At 44.2% G+C, this 13,279-nt stretch overlaps 1 pseudogene; it reads left to right on the forward strand.

The window, feature by feature from the left end:
• Positions 1 to 3,305: 3,305 nt before the first annotated feature.
• LOC148203552 (uncharacterized) lies at positions 3,306 to 5,812 on the forward strand (annotated as a pseudogene).
• Positions 5,813 to 13,279: the final 7,467 nt, after the last annotated feature.

The following is a 13,279-nucleotide window of genomic DNA, read 5'->3' on the forward strand; positions in this document are numbered from 1 at the left end:
ATCAAAAAAGGGAAGTTGTGGGGAGGGGGCACGACTTCAATATAGGTGAAGTCGTGTACCCCCTACATGACTTCAATGGTTGAAGTCTTGTAGGGGGTACACAACTTCACCTATTGAAGTCGTGCCCCCCACCCCCCCCCCCCCCCCCCCCCTCCCCCAACTTCCCTTTTTTTTATTTTTAAAAATCCTAATTTATATTATTTTGTACAATTTGAAAAATTTTGTTGTAAACTCTAATAAAATGCTTAAATATTGGATAATATTTTTACAATTCATAAAAATTGATTACATACATTTAATAATATTCATTAGAAATTTTTAAAGGGTATTTATGGATGCATCAATATTATGTGGTACGTGACAAGAGATTGTACACATGCATTGTCCACATTTGCCTCTGACCACCAATAATGCTATTCAACTTTGGTCTTGAACTTTGCTATTCAACTTTCCTATTCATGTTCCTATTCATTTGCATGCCTACATTTAGTGCAGATTTTACCTTCAAAGTTACTACTATTCAATCACATGCCTCTCTTTTTTTTTGCAGGTTTGAAGATTCTTTGAAGAGCACTCATTACAACTTATATGAATTGTCATTTCCATGTCCTCATTCATCTGACTTTGAAGATTCTTGGGCATCAATGCTTGAACTTAAATTGGTGGAGGGTGCATTTCATTTCTCCCACCGTGTTCTGACTTCCAATAGCCAAACCCTTTAACCATTGTCTTTGCTTTCATATCCCACTTCTCTACCCATTTCAATTGTGAGTTCCAATACCCAAAGTACTTCTCCTTTCTCATTGCTTTAATAACCCACTTTCACCCACAAAATTTAATATGGCTTCTGCCCGTCAACTTCCCATTGATATGTCCCTTCTACGTCTACAAGATAAACACATCGTGAATTCTATTTGGGAAGGCAATGAACGAGTCATTTGCCCTCGAAGACATGCAATTTGGATAGCAAAGCATGTCCACGAAATAAATGCTACAAAATGATTTTATCAATCAACTAAAAATATTTAAAATACTAATTCTCCTTCTCTTATATTCTATACCACCTCTTTTTATATACACTTCTGTTACTACCGAGGGCGGGCAACCGACCAGGAAGGTTTAGACAAAGCCGAGCGGGTAGAAGCAAGGCTAATATGTCCGATCGGGTGTCTCAGCTTGATATGTCCGATCGGATCCTTCAGTTGCAATATGTCCGGTCGAGCAGATATCTAAAACTGTGGACTGGAGACAGCAGTTGAAGGCTCATGAATGTGTAGTTAATGAGGTAACGGTCATTGTCGAGTATTTAAGATACGCATTGAAAGCCATTAAAAGGTAAATTAATGGGTAATATTCTCTGAAATCGTATAAATAGCAGTCAAAGGAGAAGGTAAACTCTCTGTTCTTTGATAATTATATAGACTTGCAAAAACCCATTCTGACTTGAGCGTCGGAGTGTTTGTTGCAGGTCAACCCATTTGTGTTACGAACAAGCACGAGGAAAGCGAAGGGAGAAGGACCGATCGGGCTAGGAGGAGTGTTTCCGGGCGGAGGCAGCAGGAGTTTTCCCCGGTCCCATTCAGCAGAAACATTTTGGCGCCCACCGTGGGGCCGAGGATTATTGAAGACAACCTTTACGACCGTAAGGATGGAGCAAGACCTGACAGCGTTTTTACAGGAGATGAGAAGGAGAATGGAGGCAATGCAGGCGGAAATTGAAACCCTTAGGGCCGAGCGTGATGCGGCCAGAGGGGCGCAAGCTAATCATCCATCTTCCGCACGCGCCCAATCACCACCAATTGTAGAGATGTCAGAAACCAAGCCAGACTCAGAAGAGGACACAGATCTCATTCCTGATAATTATTATCACGGAGAGGAGCAGTGTGAGCCTGGCTCGCAGCGGACCGCAAACCGTCCGGCCCTGGCCGGTCGGGCTAGAGCGTTGCATCCGTTCACGGCTGCAATCATGGAAGAGCAGATTCCGGAGAGAGCATTTCCGGTCCTGGAGAAGTATGATGGGTCAGGGGACCCAGAGGAACATTTGAGATCCTTTGTTGACGCCATGACTATTTACTTGCCCAGGGAAAATGTGTGGTGTAGAGTTTTTTTGTTGTCAATAAAGGGAGAAGCGTTAGCATGGTTCCACTCGTTGAGGCCTCGAACCATCAATAACTTTGCCACTTTAAGAGATATGTTCGAGCGGCAGTTTTCGGCTGGTAGAGCGCGAAATCTAACATATATGGAGTTAACCAACATAAAGCAGGAGAAGGGAGAGAGTCTCAAGGACTTCATGGATAGGTTCAATAGAACCGCACGGTAAGTAAGGGGAGTAGGCAAGAAGTTTACTATCAGTACTCTGGCTACTGCGCTAAGGCCTTCCCCATTTACCGATAACTTGTTTGCAGAACCCGCGTTAACCCTGGACGAATTGCAAGAGAGGGCCGCTCGGTTCATCAGAATAGAAGAAATGAGGGCGGTCCAGAGGCGATAGCAAGAGCAAAACGCGAGTTCAGGGCAGGAGAAAAAGGAGGGCAAGAAACCGTTCGTACCGGGCGAGCGGTCGAAGGGCCCGAGGTATAGAGATGGCCCGAAGGGGGCTCGGTACGAAAGGTACACCCCGTTGAACACGCCAAGGGCTAGAGTATTGGAAGAAGCCCTGAATGCAGTTTTGATAAAGGTAAGACCCTCCCGGTCATCACCTAAGGCAGATGGAACCAAACATTGCACCTATCATCTAAACATAGGGCATAACACCGAGGACTGCACGGTGTTGAAGGATAAGGTGGAAGAACTGATCCGAGCGGGTCATCTTAGGAAGTTTGTTAAGGAGGAACGAAAGACGAGAAGTCCACCCAGGAGGACTAGGATCGAGCGAAGTGACAGGAGAGAGGACAGGCGTCCCGACCGCAGGCGGAGTAGAAGCCGCAGCCATGACCGATCGCTGCGGGGAACAATAAACACCATTTTGGGCGGATTTGCGGGAGGGTCGTCGCGTCCGCAAGGAAGAGAAACCTGAGGGAGCTTAAAAGCGTCCACAGGGTAGATGTGAGAAAGCGCTCCATGCCGCCAATCACGTTTACGGATGAGGATTTCCACGCTCCCGATCCAGATGAGGACAACCCGATGGTAATATCGGCGGTCATTGCCCGGCATAGCATGGGAAAAGTGTTGGTGGACCTGGGCAGCTCTGTTAACATCCTGTATTGGAAAACGCTCCAGCAGATGGACATATCCGAAGATCTAATCGCCCCGTACAATGAATAGATAGTGGGATTTTCGGGGGAAAGAGTAGATACAAGAGGAATATGGACCTTAGAACATGCTTGGGAACTGAGCGGAGTAAGGAGGTGAAAACGAGGTTTTTGCTGGTGGACGCGAATACCTCTTATAATGTGCTGTTAGGACGACCATGTCTGAACGCATTCGGGGCAATTGTTTCCACACCCCATCTCACGCTCAAGTTTCCGTTGGGCAATGGAACTATTTGTACCGTTAGGTCCGATCAGAGGATAGCGCTAGAATGTTACATGGTAGGATTGAAGGTTCAACCATCGTCGTCGGATCCGCCCAGCCAACATAGGAGGAGACGATCGGAGGTAGCCATGGCAGATCTAGACCCACGGACTAATACTGATGATCGGATCGAACCGATGGGAGAGACAAAGCCCTTCAGCCTTGGGCGGAAGGAGGAGCAGGTTACTTCCATCGGAAGTGAGTTGGAGGAGGATCAGGCCGTGTTAATAAGCGCTGAGTTGAAGAAAAACCAAGACTTATTTGCGTGGACTGCAGCTGATATGCCAGGAATCCACCCAAAGGTTATGTCGCACAAGCTGGCATTGCTCAAAGAAGCCCGACCGGTGGCTCAAAAGAAGAGAAGATTGGGGGAGGAGAAGCGGTCGGCAGTAGTAGTCGAGGTAAAGAAGTTGTTGGAAGCAGATTTCATCCATGAAATCAAGTACACAACTTGGCTGGCAAACATTGTGATGGTGAAGAAGATGAACGGGCAGTGGAGAATGTGTACGGACTTCACGGATCTAAATAAAGTCTGCCCCAAAGATTCTTACCCACTACCAAGTATTGATGCGTTAGTGGACGGGGCTTCAGGGTACCATGTGCTAAGTTTCCTGGATGCGATTCAGGATACAATCAGATCCCCATGTTTCCCCCGAACAACGACAAGACAGCGTTCATCACCGAGCGGGCTAACTATTGTTATGAGGTTATGCCGTTCGGGCTGAAGAATGCGGGGGCTACTTACCAAAGGCTGATGGATAGGGTTTTTGCTGACCAGATTGGCAGGTGCATGGAGGTGTATGTAGATGATATGGTGGTGAGGAGCCGCTCGGTTGAAGACCATGTGAGAGATCTTGCGGAAGTGTTCCACCAGGTTCGCAAATATAACATGCGCCTTAATCCGATGAAGTGTACTTTCGGGGTGCCGGGGGGAAAATTTCTGGGATTCCTGCTGACAACTAGAGGTATCGAGGTGAACCCCGACAAGTGCAAAAAAATACTGGAGATGAGAAGTCCGCAGAAGCTGAAGGAGGTTCAGAGGCTGGTGGGGAGACTAACTTCATTATCCCGCTTTATTCCAAAGTTAGCCGAGCAGATAAAGCCGATAGTGAGAATCATGAAGAAGAGTACGGGTGCTGATTGGGACGACCAGTGTGAGGAAGCTTTTAACGAAGTTAAACGCATACTGGTCAGCCCACCGTTTATGGGAAGACCCGATTCGGGGCATGCGTTACAACTCTTCCTGTCAGTCTCGGAGGACACGGTCAGCTCGGCTTTGGTGCAAGAGCAACCTGAGTTCAAGCTCGTGTACTTCGTCAGTCGAACTTTGCAACCAGCGGAAACCAGATACAAGCGAGTCGAGAAGATCGCTTTGGCACTTGTGATAGCAGCGCGACGCTTAAGGCCATACTTCCAGAGTCATCAGGTGATAGTTCGAACAGATCACCCGATCGCGAAAATCCTACGCAAACCAGATCTGGCCGGGACAATTGTAGGATGATCCTTGGAGGTTTCTGAATTTGGACTCCAGTTTGAACCGAGAGGGTCAATCCGAGGGCAACATTTGGCCGACTTTGCGGTCGAGTTACCTTGGGAAGAAGAAGGTCACCAAGAGTGGATCCTCTATGTGGATGGCTCTTTTGAGAAGGCCAGTGGTGGAGCAGGAATTGTGTTGGAAGGACCGGACGATTTTGTTGTGGAACAGGCAATTGTCTTTCGGTTCAAGATAAGTAATAACCAGGCTGAGTACGAAGCAGTACTGGCTGGGCTCGAGCTGGCTAAGGACTTGGGGGCAGTCTCGGTCAAATGCCGAACGGATTCCCAATTGGTGGTAGGGCAGCTGACTGAGAGCTTCCAGACCAAAGATGATCAGCTGCTTCGCTATTTTCATAAGGTGAAGGAGTTGGTAAAACAATTCCGAGCGGTGGAGTTTAGGCATGTGTCAAGGGAGCAGAACGCGAGGGCGAATATCCTATCTAAACTCGCCAACAGCAAAGGGAAGGATTACTTGTCGTCGGTCATAAGGCAGGTTATGATGAACCCTTCGGTGGAGTGTCTGGCAATTCACGAGGTCTCCGACCGACCTGATTGGAGGAAGGCCATAAGAGAAGCCATTCAAAGGCAGGAGAATGGCTTGCACATCCGAGCATCTGAGGCAAAGAAGGCCGCTCGGTATTTGTTGATAGGAGAGGATCTGTATAAAAGAGGCTTCTCCTCACCCTTATTGAAATGTGTATCTTCGGAGGAAGCTGAGTATGTGATGAGGGAGCTGCACGAGGGGTGTGTGGAATGCATATAGGGCAACGAGCTTTGCGTGCCAAGGTCATAAGAGCGAGCTATTTCTGGCCGACGGTGGAAAGAGACTGCAAAGAATTTGTGCAAAAATGTTTGAAATGCCAGGAACATGGCAAGAATCTCAATCTTCCACCAGTCGAGTTGCACAGTTTGATGTCACCGTGGCCGTTCGCGCAGTGGGGAGTAGATATTGTTGGATCCTTCCCGATGGGCCGAGCGCAAAAAAAATTCCTACTGGTGGCAGTTGATTATTTCACTAAGTGGGTGGAGGCAGAACCGCTCGCAACGATCACGGCCGCGAGGGTTCAAACGTTTGTATGGACGCTCATCTGCAGATTTGGAATTCCCAAAGTCATAGTTACGGATAACGGGCGACAGTTCATTGATAAAGGATTAGGAGAATTCTACAAAAAGCTGGGAATTAAGCATGTCACGAGCTCGGTAGAGCATCCCCAAACGAACGGCCAAGTGGAAGCGGTCAACAAGGTAATCGTCTCTGAGTTGAAAAAAAGGTTGGGGGATGCTAAAGGAGTTTGGGTGGAGCAACTTCAGGAAGTTCTGTCGGGGTACCGCTGCACGTCGCACGGTACAACTGGGGAAACCCCGTTCAACCTAACATATGGAATGGACGCGATGTTGCCGGTCGAAGTAGGGGAACCTACCATACGAAGGGAAGTGCAAAGTTTGCAGGATAATAATGACAAGTTGCGTGTGGAGCTAGATACTATAGATGAACGAAGAGAGATAACAATGATTCGAGCGGAGGCTAAAAAGAGATTGTTGGCGAGGCGTTACAACACCAAGGTCAGGCCACAACAATTTGTTGAAGGAGATCTTGTGTGGAGAAAAACGGCTGAGGCCCGACGAAACCGATCGGCGGGAAAGTTGGCCGCGAATTGGGAAGGCCCCTTCAGAGTGGTGGAAAGCTTACAAAATGGAGCGTACCGCTTGGAGCACTTGACGGGAAAGGCTCTACCCAATACATGGAATGCATCCCATTTAAAATTTTACTTCAGTTCAGAGCTGTGTACTTATTCCATATCCATAATATTATGTTTCATGAAATTTTCACCATGTCTTAACAGCCGAGTAGGTGAGGCAGATTTCTTTCGTGAACTCTCACCTTGGTCTTAGGGCACGCTTCTAGAGAGCTCCTAAGACCTAAACCGAGCGGGTGAGGCAGATTTCTTTTGTTAACTCTCACCTTGGTCTTAGGGCACGCTTCTAGAGAGCTCCTAAGACCTAAACCGAGCAGGTGAGGCAGATTTCTTTTGTGAACTCTCACCTTGATCTTAAGGCACGCTTCTAGAGAGCTCCTAAGACCTAAATCGAGCGGGTGAGGCAGATTTCTTTTGTGAACTCTCACCTTGGTCTTAGGGCACGCTTCTAGAGAGCTCCTAAGACCTAAACCGAGCGGGTGAGGCAGATTTCTTTTGTGAACTCTCACCTTGGTCTTAGGGCACGCTTCTAGAGAGCTCCTAAGACCTAAACCGTCCGGGTGAGGCAGATTTCTCTCGTGAACTCTTATGAGTCAATATTTTGTTCACTTCACTTAGTTTATTGTGCTAGAATTAATCGGGGAATTGTGCTTAATTGTCCAGTATTTTCCCATTTTTACTAATTATGCTTAATTTGACCAAAAATTCTAATTTTAATTAATTTGGATTATTTGAGCAAATTATTTGCATTATTAATTGCAGGGAAAATGTTGGAAATACAATTTGGAACATTTGGAGGTCAAAAGAAAATGCCACATCAATATACTTTAAACTAAAATGAGTGAGGAGGTGTGGATTTAAATTATGGGAGTGCACATGGAGATGGGCTTGATTGGAGAAGCTCCTTTTTCTTTACTTTAAGAATGAACGAGCGGTCTAGCAAGCTTTGGAGCTGCAAAATGAAGAGAACGCACGGCCTGGTTTGGCTTCACGCGAATAGCAGCGTCCAGCTGGGGAAGCGAGAAGACCTTCATTTGGCGGTCCAGCACAGCAGCTTGGGGGTGCGTCCAGCAGTAGCGGGTGGCGTCCAATGCGGAAGACTCCATCACGTCCATCACAGCAGCTGCACGCGGAGTAGAGGTCCAGGAGAGGACAGCAGCAACGGACGTCCACGCGGGGTTCACACAGAGACGGCCCATGGGGAGCGTCCAGCAGCTTGGAGAATAACGCACGTCCAGCAGAGAATTCCACAGTCTAGCGTGAAGGGGGAAGAACGCCCAGCAGCAACACGCACTTGGGCTTGGAGAAGCAGCAGTGACGGACAACATTTTCCAGCAGCACACGCGGCCCACATCTTCATTTATCCAGCAAAGACTTCACGATCCAGCAACGGACGTCCACGCGGGCTTCACGCTTCCAGCAGCTTGGGAGATAGCGCACGTCCAGCAACTCTGAAGAAGACAGCGCACGTCCAGCTGGTAGGAGAAGAAAGGGTGGCATCCAACATTTTCCAGCACTCACGGTTCCATTTGGAAGTGCACGTCCAGCAAATTAAAGGGCTGATTGGTTTTAATTGAAGAAGTGAAGCAGCTTGGAGGGGTGACATCCATCAAAAGCACACGTCCAGAAGCTGGATTCAACTGGGAGGCACACACGTCCCAATAGCAGCAGCAAGCTGGCCCAGAAAAAGAGGTGTGTGCTTGGAGAGAACGGGAGGTGCACACGGAAGAAAGCAGAGGCTGCTGGCTGGAAAGAAGCATGAACACGCGTCCAGCACTGATAACAGTTGAAAAACTGTTATTTTCATGCTTAAAGTTGATACTAAAAGCAACCTTTAGACTTAGAAACTAGCTTGAAATCATGCCTTTTGTTTATATTTTCAGAAATAAGAGAGTTGGACAGGTTTATGCTTGATTTAAGTGTTCTTGTGCAGGTTTTGAGGTGAATTTGGTGAAAGAAGTGAAGAATAAGAGAGAGGACATTAGAAAAGACAAGAAAGAGTGCAAAAAGGAGAAGTCGAAGGCACCGCTCAGCGGCAAACTACCGCTGAGCGGCACTCAAGAGGTGACGTTGGAACCGCTGAGGGGCAAAATGGCCGCTGAGGGGAAGAAAGAAGACGCGCAATCACCGCTGAGCGGTAAATACCGCTGAGCGGCACTTTTTGGGCTTGGACTTTTGTAATCTTTTGTAACTCTAGATTAGTATATAAGGGCTTGCACGTCCTATAGTTAGGTATCTTTGGCAGAAACGAGGCAAACACTCTCTTTTTCACCCCTTTGAAGGAGGATCTTGGATGCTCAGGCTACCTCTTCACCTTTATTGGGTTTATTCTTTCATACTTTCATTGTAATTCATCTAGGTTCACCATGAATATGGTGAACTAAACCTTGTATGTTTGTTGGGGAGTCAAAGTAATCTCTTGAAGCTCTCATATATGGATTTGTTGAGTACATCTTTGAATTAAGACATATGCTTTCTTTCATCATTAGTTAGGGTTTTTCCTCTTTGATTAATGCTTGCATTGTTTAACTCATTCTAATGCATGATCATTGGTTTTCTTGATACGGACACGTACGGGGAAATCTAGATCCGGGGAATTTCTCCCAATATTATACTGACAATATTATATTGGTTGCCTTTAAGCTCCTGCGCAAAATAAACTAATCATTAGGAATGCTAGGAATTGTATGAACTATTTGATTAGGGAGAAGCCATCTAGAATGGTACTTTAGAGAGTGGCATTAACAATGATGATTTGAATGTTGAATTCCTAAAATGTATGAGAGTGGATGAGATGAAATTGACCCCCAACAACATATTCATTCATATATTCCATTGAAAGTGTTTATCTTTTGTCTTTGTCATTGATCAAAATTCATGCATACATGTTTATTTTCTGTCTTGCATTTTAAACCCAAATATTTCGTTTGTAAGTCTTAGTTAATCAAGAAACCACATAACTAAACTAGGCCGTGAGTCCTTTGGGAAGAACGATACTTGGTCTTACCAAGTTTTATTACTTGAACGATTCGGTCATACTTGCCGATTGTGAAACAAGTTTGTGACATCATATTTTGGTGCTTACAAATTTGTTCATCAAGTTTTTGGCGTCGTTGCCGGGGATTCGTGGTTTAACTGGTTAATTTGTGTGATTATTGATTATCTTTGACTTTAATTTTGAATTTCTGTTTTTATTTTTTCTGTTTTTATTATTTTATCTTTTTAGATTTTATTTTTATCCTTTAGGTTAGATTTTATTTTTATCTTTTTAGATTAGATTTTATTTTAATTTCGAATTTTTATTTTATTTTTCTGTTTATATTTTTCAGTTTGTATTTTATTTGATTTTATTTTATTTTTTCTGTTTTCTGTTTTTCTGTTTTCTGTTTTTCTGTTTTCTGTTTTTATTTTTTTTTTTTTTCGGTTTTTATTTGATTTGTTTTTATTTTATTTTATTTTATTTAATTAGGTTAGATTAGATTTTATTTTATCTTTTAGGTTAGGTTAGATTTTATTTTATTTTATCTTTTAGATTAGGTTAGATTTTATTTTTTTTTTAGGTTTTATTTGATTCTATCTTCTAAATCTTTTTATCTTTTGAATATATATCTTCTTCTATATCTTTTTGTGCTAACAAATATTTCCTAGAGTTTTGTGCCTAATGTCTGCAGAATGCAATTTGGTCAAGAGTTTAACTATATGGGCACTCAATTCTACCAAAGTAATCTCAACCAATGGTGGGAACCTCACTCAAGCATGGATCAAAGCCAATTTTGGCAAGCTGCCGGACAATTTGAGAACCAACCACAACAACAATGGCAGCAAAAATCCTCTCTATCAGAAAGTTTGGAGGACACCCTTCAACGATTTTTGAAAAGTTCCGACTCTACTCAGAAAAGCATTGAAGAATCATGTAAAAGGATGGAGATGCACTTTCGTTACATTAGTCAGAGATTGGATGATGAGGTTAATACTGAAGTTAACCTTAAGGAGGAAGGGCAAACCAATGTCACTGAAAGTGACAAGATTCTTGATGAGAAAAAAATAGAGGGAGATGCGGAAAAGATAGAGAGAAAAGAGAAAGAAGAGTTGAGTGAGAAAAATAAAGATGAAGAAAAAGAGAAAGAAGTGGTTGAGAGAGAAGAGAGAAAGAAGATTTGTGTGAAAATAAAGAAGTTGAAAAGAAAAAGAAAAGGGAAGAAAAAAATAAAAGAAAAGAAAAAGAGAAAATTTAGGGAGAGAAAAAGGAAGATGAGAGGAAAGAAGAAGAAATCATATGAAAAATCACATCCTCATCTAAAGAAGAATCATAGGAAGGAAAAGAAGTTCAAGTGCTTTATGGAAATCTTCAAGAAATTGGAGATTAAAGTTCCTATGATTGAGACACTGCAACAGGTTCCTGGTTTGATCAAATTTCTGAAGAAGTTCAGTAGAAAGAAGAAAAAGAAGAAGGAACATGAGCTTTACTGGGTCAAGCTAATGACGTTAAAAGAGCGCTTGCTGGGAGGCAACCCAGTGGATTTAAAAACTTTTGATTTGGTTTTGTAACTTTTAAATTGTGGACATTATTCTGTAAATATTTTTGTTGGATCCAGCATCTACTGAAGGATGCTAGGTGGTTAAGCATCTACTGAAGGATGCTAGGTTTGTAACACCTACTGATGGGTGTTGGTGAGAAGATTTTGCACCTACTGATGGGTGCTGGTAAGTTTGAAACACCTACTGATGGGTGTTGGTGGATTTTGGGTCAGGCTCGTGACGTTAAACAAGCGCTACCTGGGAGGCAACCCAGTTGATTGATTGTTTTCTGTTTGTTTATTTTTAGGATTTGCATAAGCATTTTTAACATTGAATTGCAGGGAACCTATGAGGGGTATGCTAGGAAGGCACGTAGGTCAAGAAAAGAAGGAGAAGGGCACATCACGAAAGTGCCGCTGAGCGGCAATTACCGCTGAGCGGTACTATCGCAGATGGGCTTAAGTTCCCCTTAGCGGAACCCGAGCCCATTGGGGTATTTTTAAACCCTAAGCTGCGCGTTTTTATATTCTTTCAAGCTCTTCTCTGCACTAAGACTCCCTCATATCTCCTCTTAGGTTTCCCACATCTTTTTACTCTTCCCTCTTTAGAAAATTTCTCTTCCACTCACTTTTACACTAGTGTGCTATCAAAGTTTGGGGTTGAGCATTCTAGTTTGGAAGCATTCTCATATCATCTAGCATCTCCACCCAAGTAAGTAAAATGCATTTTGTTCATTCTAGGGTTCTTGAAATTGACTGTGATTGTCAAAGCATGAATATTTAGGGGTTTTGATTTCTATGCATGATTTGATGATATATTTGATGTTTGAACCGATTAAACTGCTTGATTATGAACTGGAAAACTGAAAATTGCATTTGGGTGGAGTTAGGACAGTTTAAAAACGAGATTTGCAAAAAAATCTGCAGATCACCGCTGAGCGGCATTTACCGCTGAGCGGCACTCTGCCAGATTTGCTTTTTCTGGTTTGTTGCGTGTTTGAATGTGGCACTGGTGGCGCTGAGGGGAAATTCTGGCCCTCAGCGGTGGTTTAGCTTCAAAAGGAGTTTTGTTTTGTGTTTACTAATGATTAACATCATGTTCTGTGGTTTTGGATTTATGTTTGAATGCAGGAATGGCATCCTCTTCAGGAAAGAGATTGAAAACCATGGCAACCAAGAGAAAGGAAAAGGAACCAGAGCAGCCCCATAATGGCAGGTTCCTCTCTAGGAAACATGAGAAGCACTTTAGGGTGGTTCAGGACAGGAGACTTCTAATGGAGAGAAAGGTTGGAATGATACCTAACTTTGCTCCTCAATTTGGAGAGCAAGTGTTAGGGAATGATTGGGGAAAGCTAGCCACTTATCCAGCACCTGCCAACATAGCTGTGGTGAAGGAATTCTACACCAATGCAAAGAAGATTGGTGATTATCCAGCTGAGAATTATTTGGGCTATGTTAGAGGCCATGCTATCAGGTATGATCCTGACTCCATCAATAACTTTCTGGATACTGTGTGGGCTGGTGAGCAATGCCAGTTTGCTCTTAGCATGGAGGAAGGTGCTGACTTTGAGGATGTTGAGAGAGTATTGTGCATACCTGGAGGACACTTCCAAAGGAATAGATCTGGCTCAGTGGTTAATATTAGGAGGACAGATTTGACTCCTCTTGCAAAGTATTGGATGGCATTTTCTCATGCCAACATTCAGCCATGTTCACATGTGTCAGATATTACTCTCAGCAGGGCACTCTTCATCTACTGTGTTATCAGAAACTTGAATGTTAATATTGGGCAGGTGATAGCTGATGAGATTAGTGTGTGTGCTAACACCTCAAACAACAAAGCACCACTGGGACATCCTTCTTTGATCACTCACCTTTGCAAGCTAGCTGGGGTGGACACTTCTGTTCCACCATTTGAGAGGCCAAGAAAAGCTATAGATGAGGCCTATTACAGACAGTACTGTGGAGGTGACGAGGCAGCCCAGCCAGTGCCACCACGCCAGGCTCGTAGAGAGA

The sequence above is a fragment of the Vigna umbellata genome, chromosome 2 (genome assembly GCF_029865625.1).
Source record: "Vigna umbellata cultivar VRB3 chromosome 2, Vumbellata_1.0, whole genome shotgun sequence".
NCBI lineage: Eukaryota > Viridiplantae > Streptophyta > Magnoliopsida > Fabales > Fabaceae > Vigna > Vigna umbellata.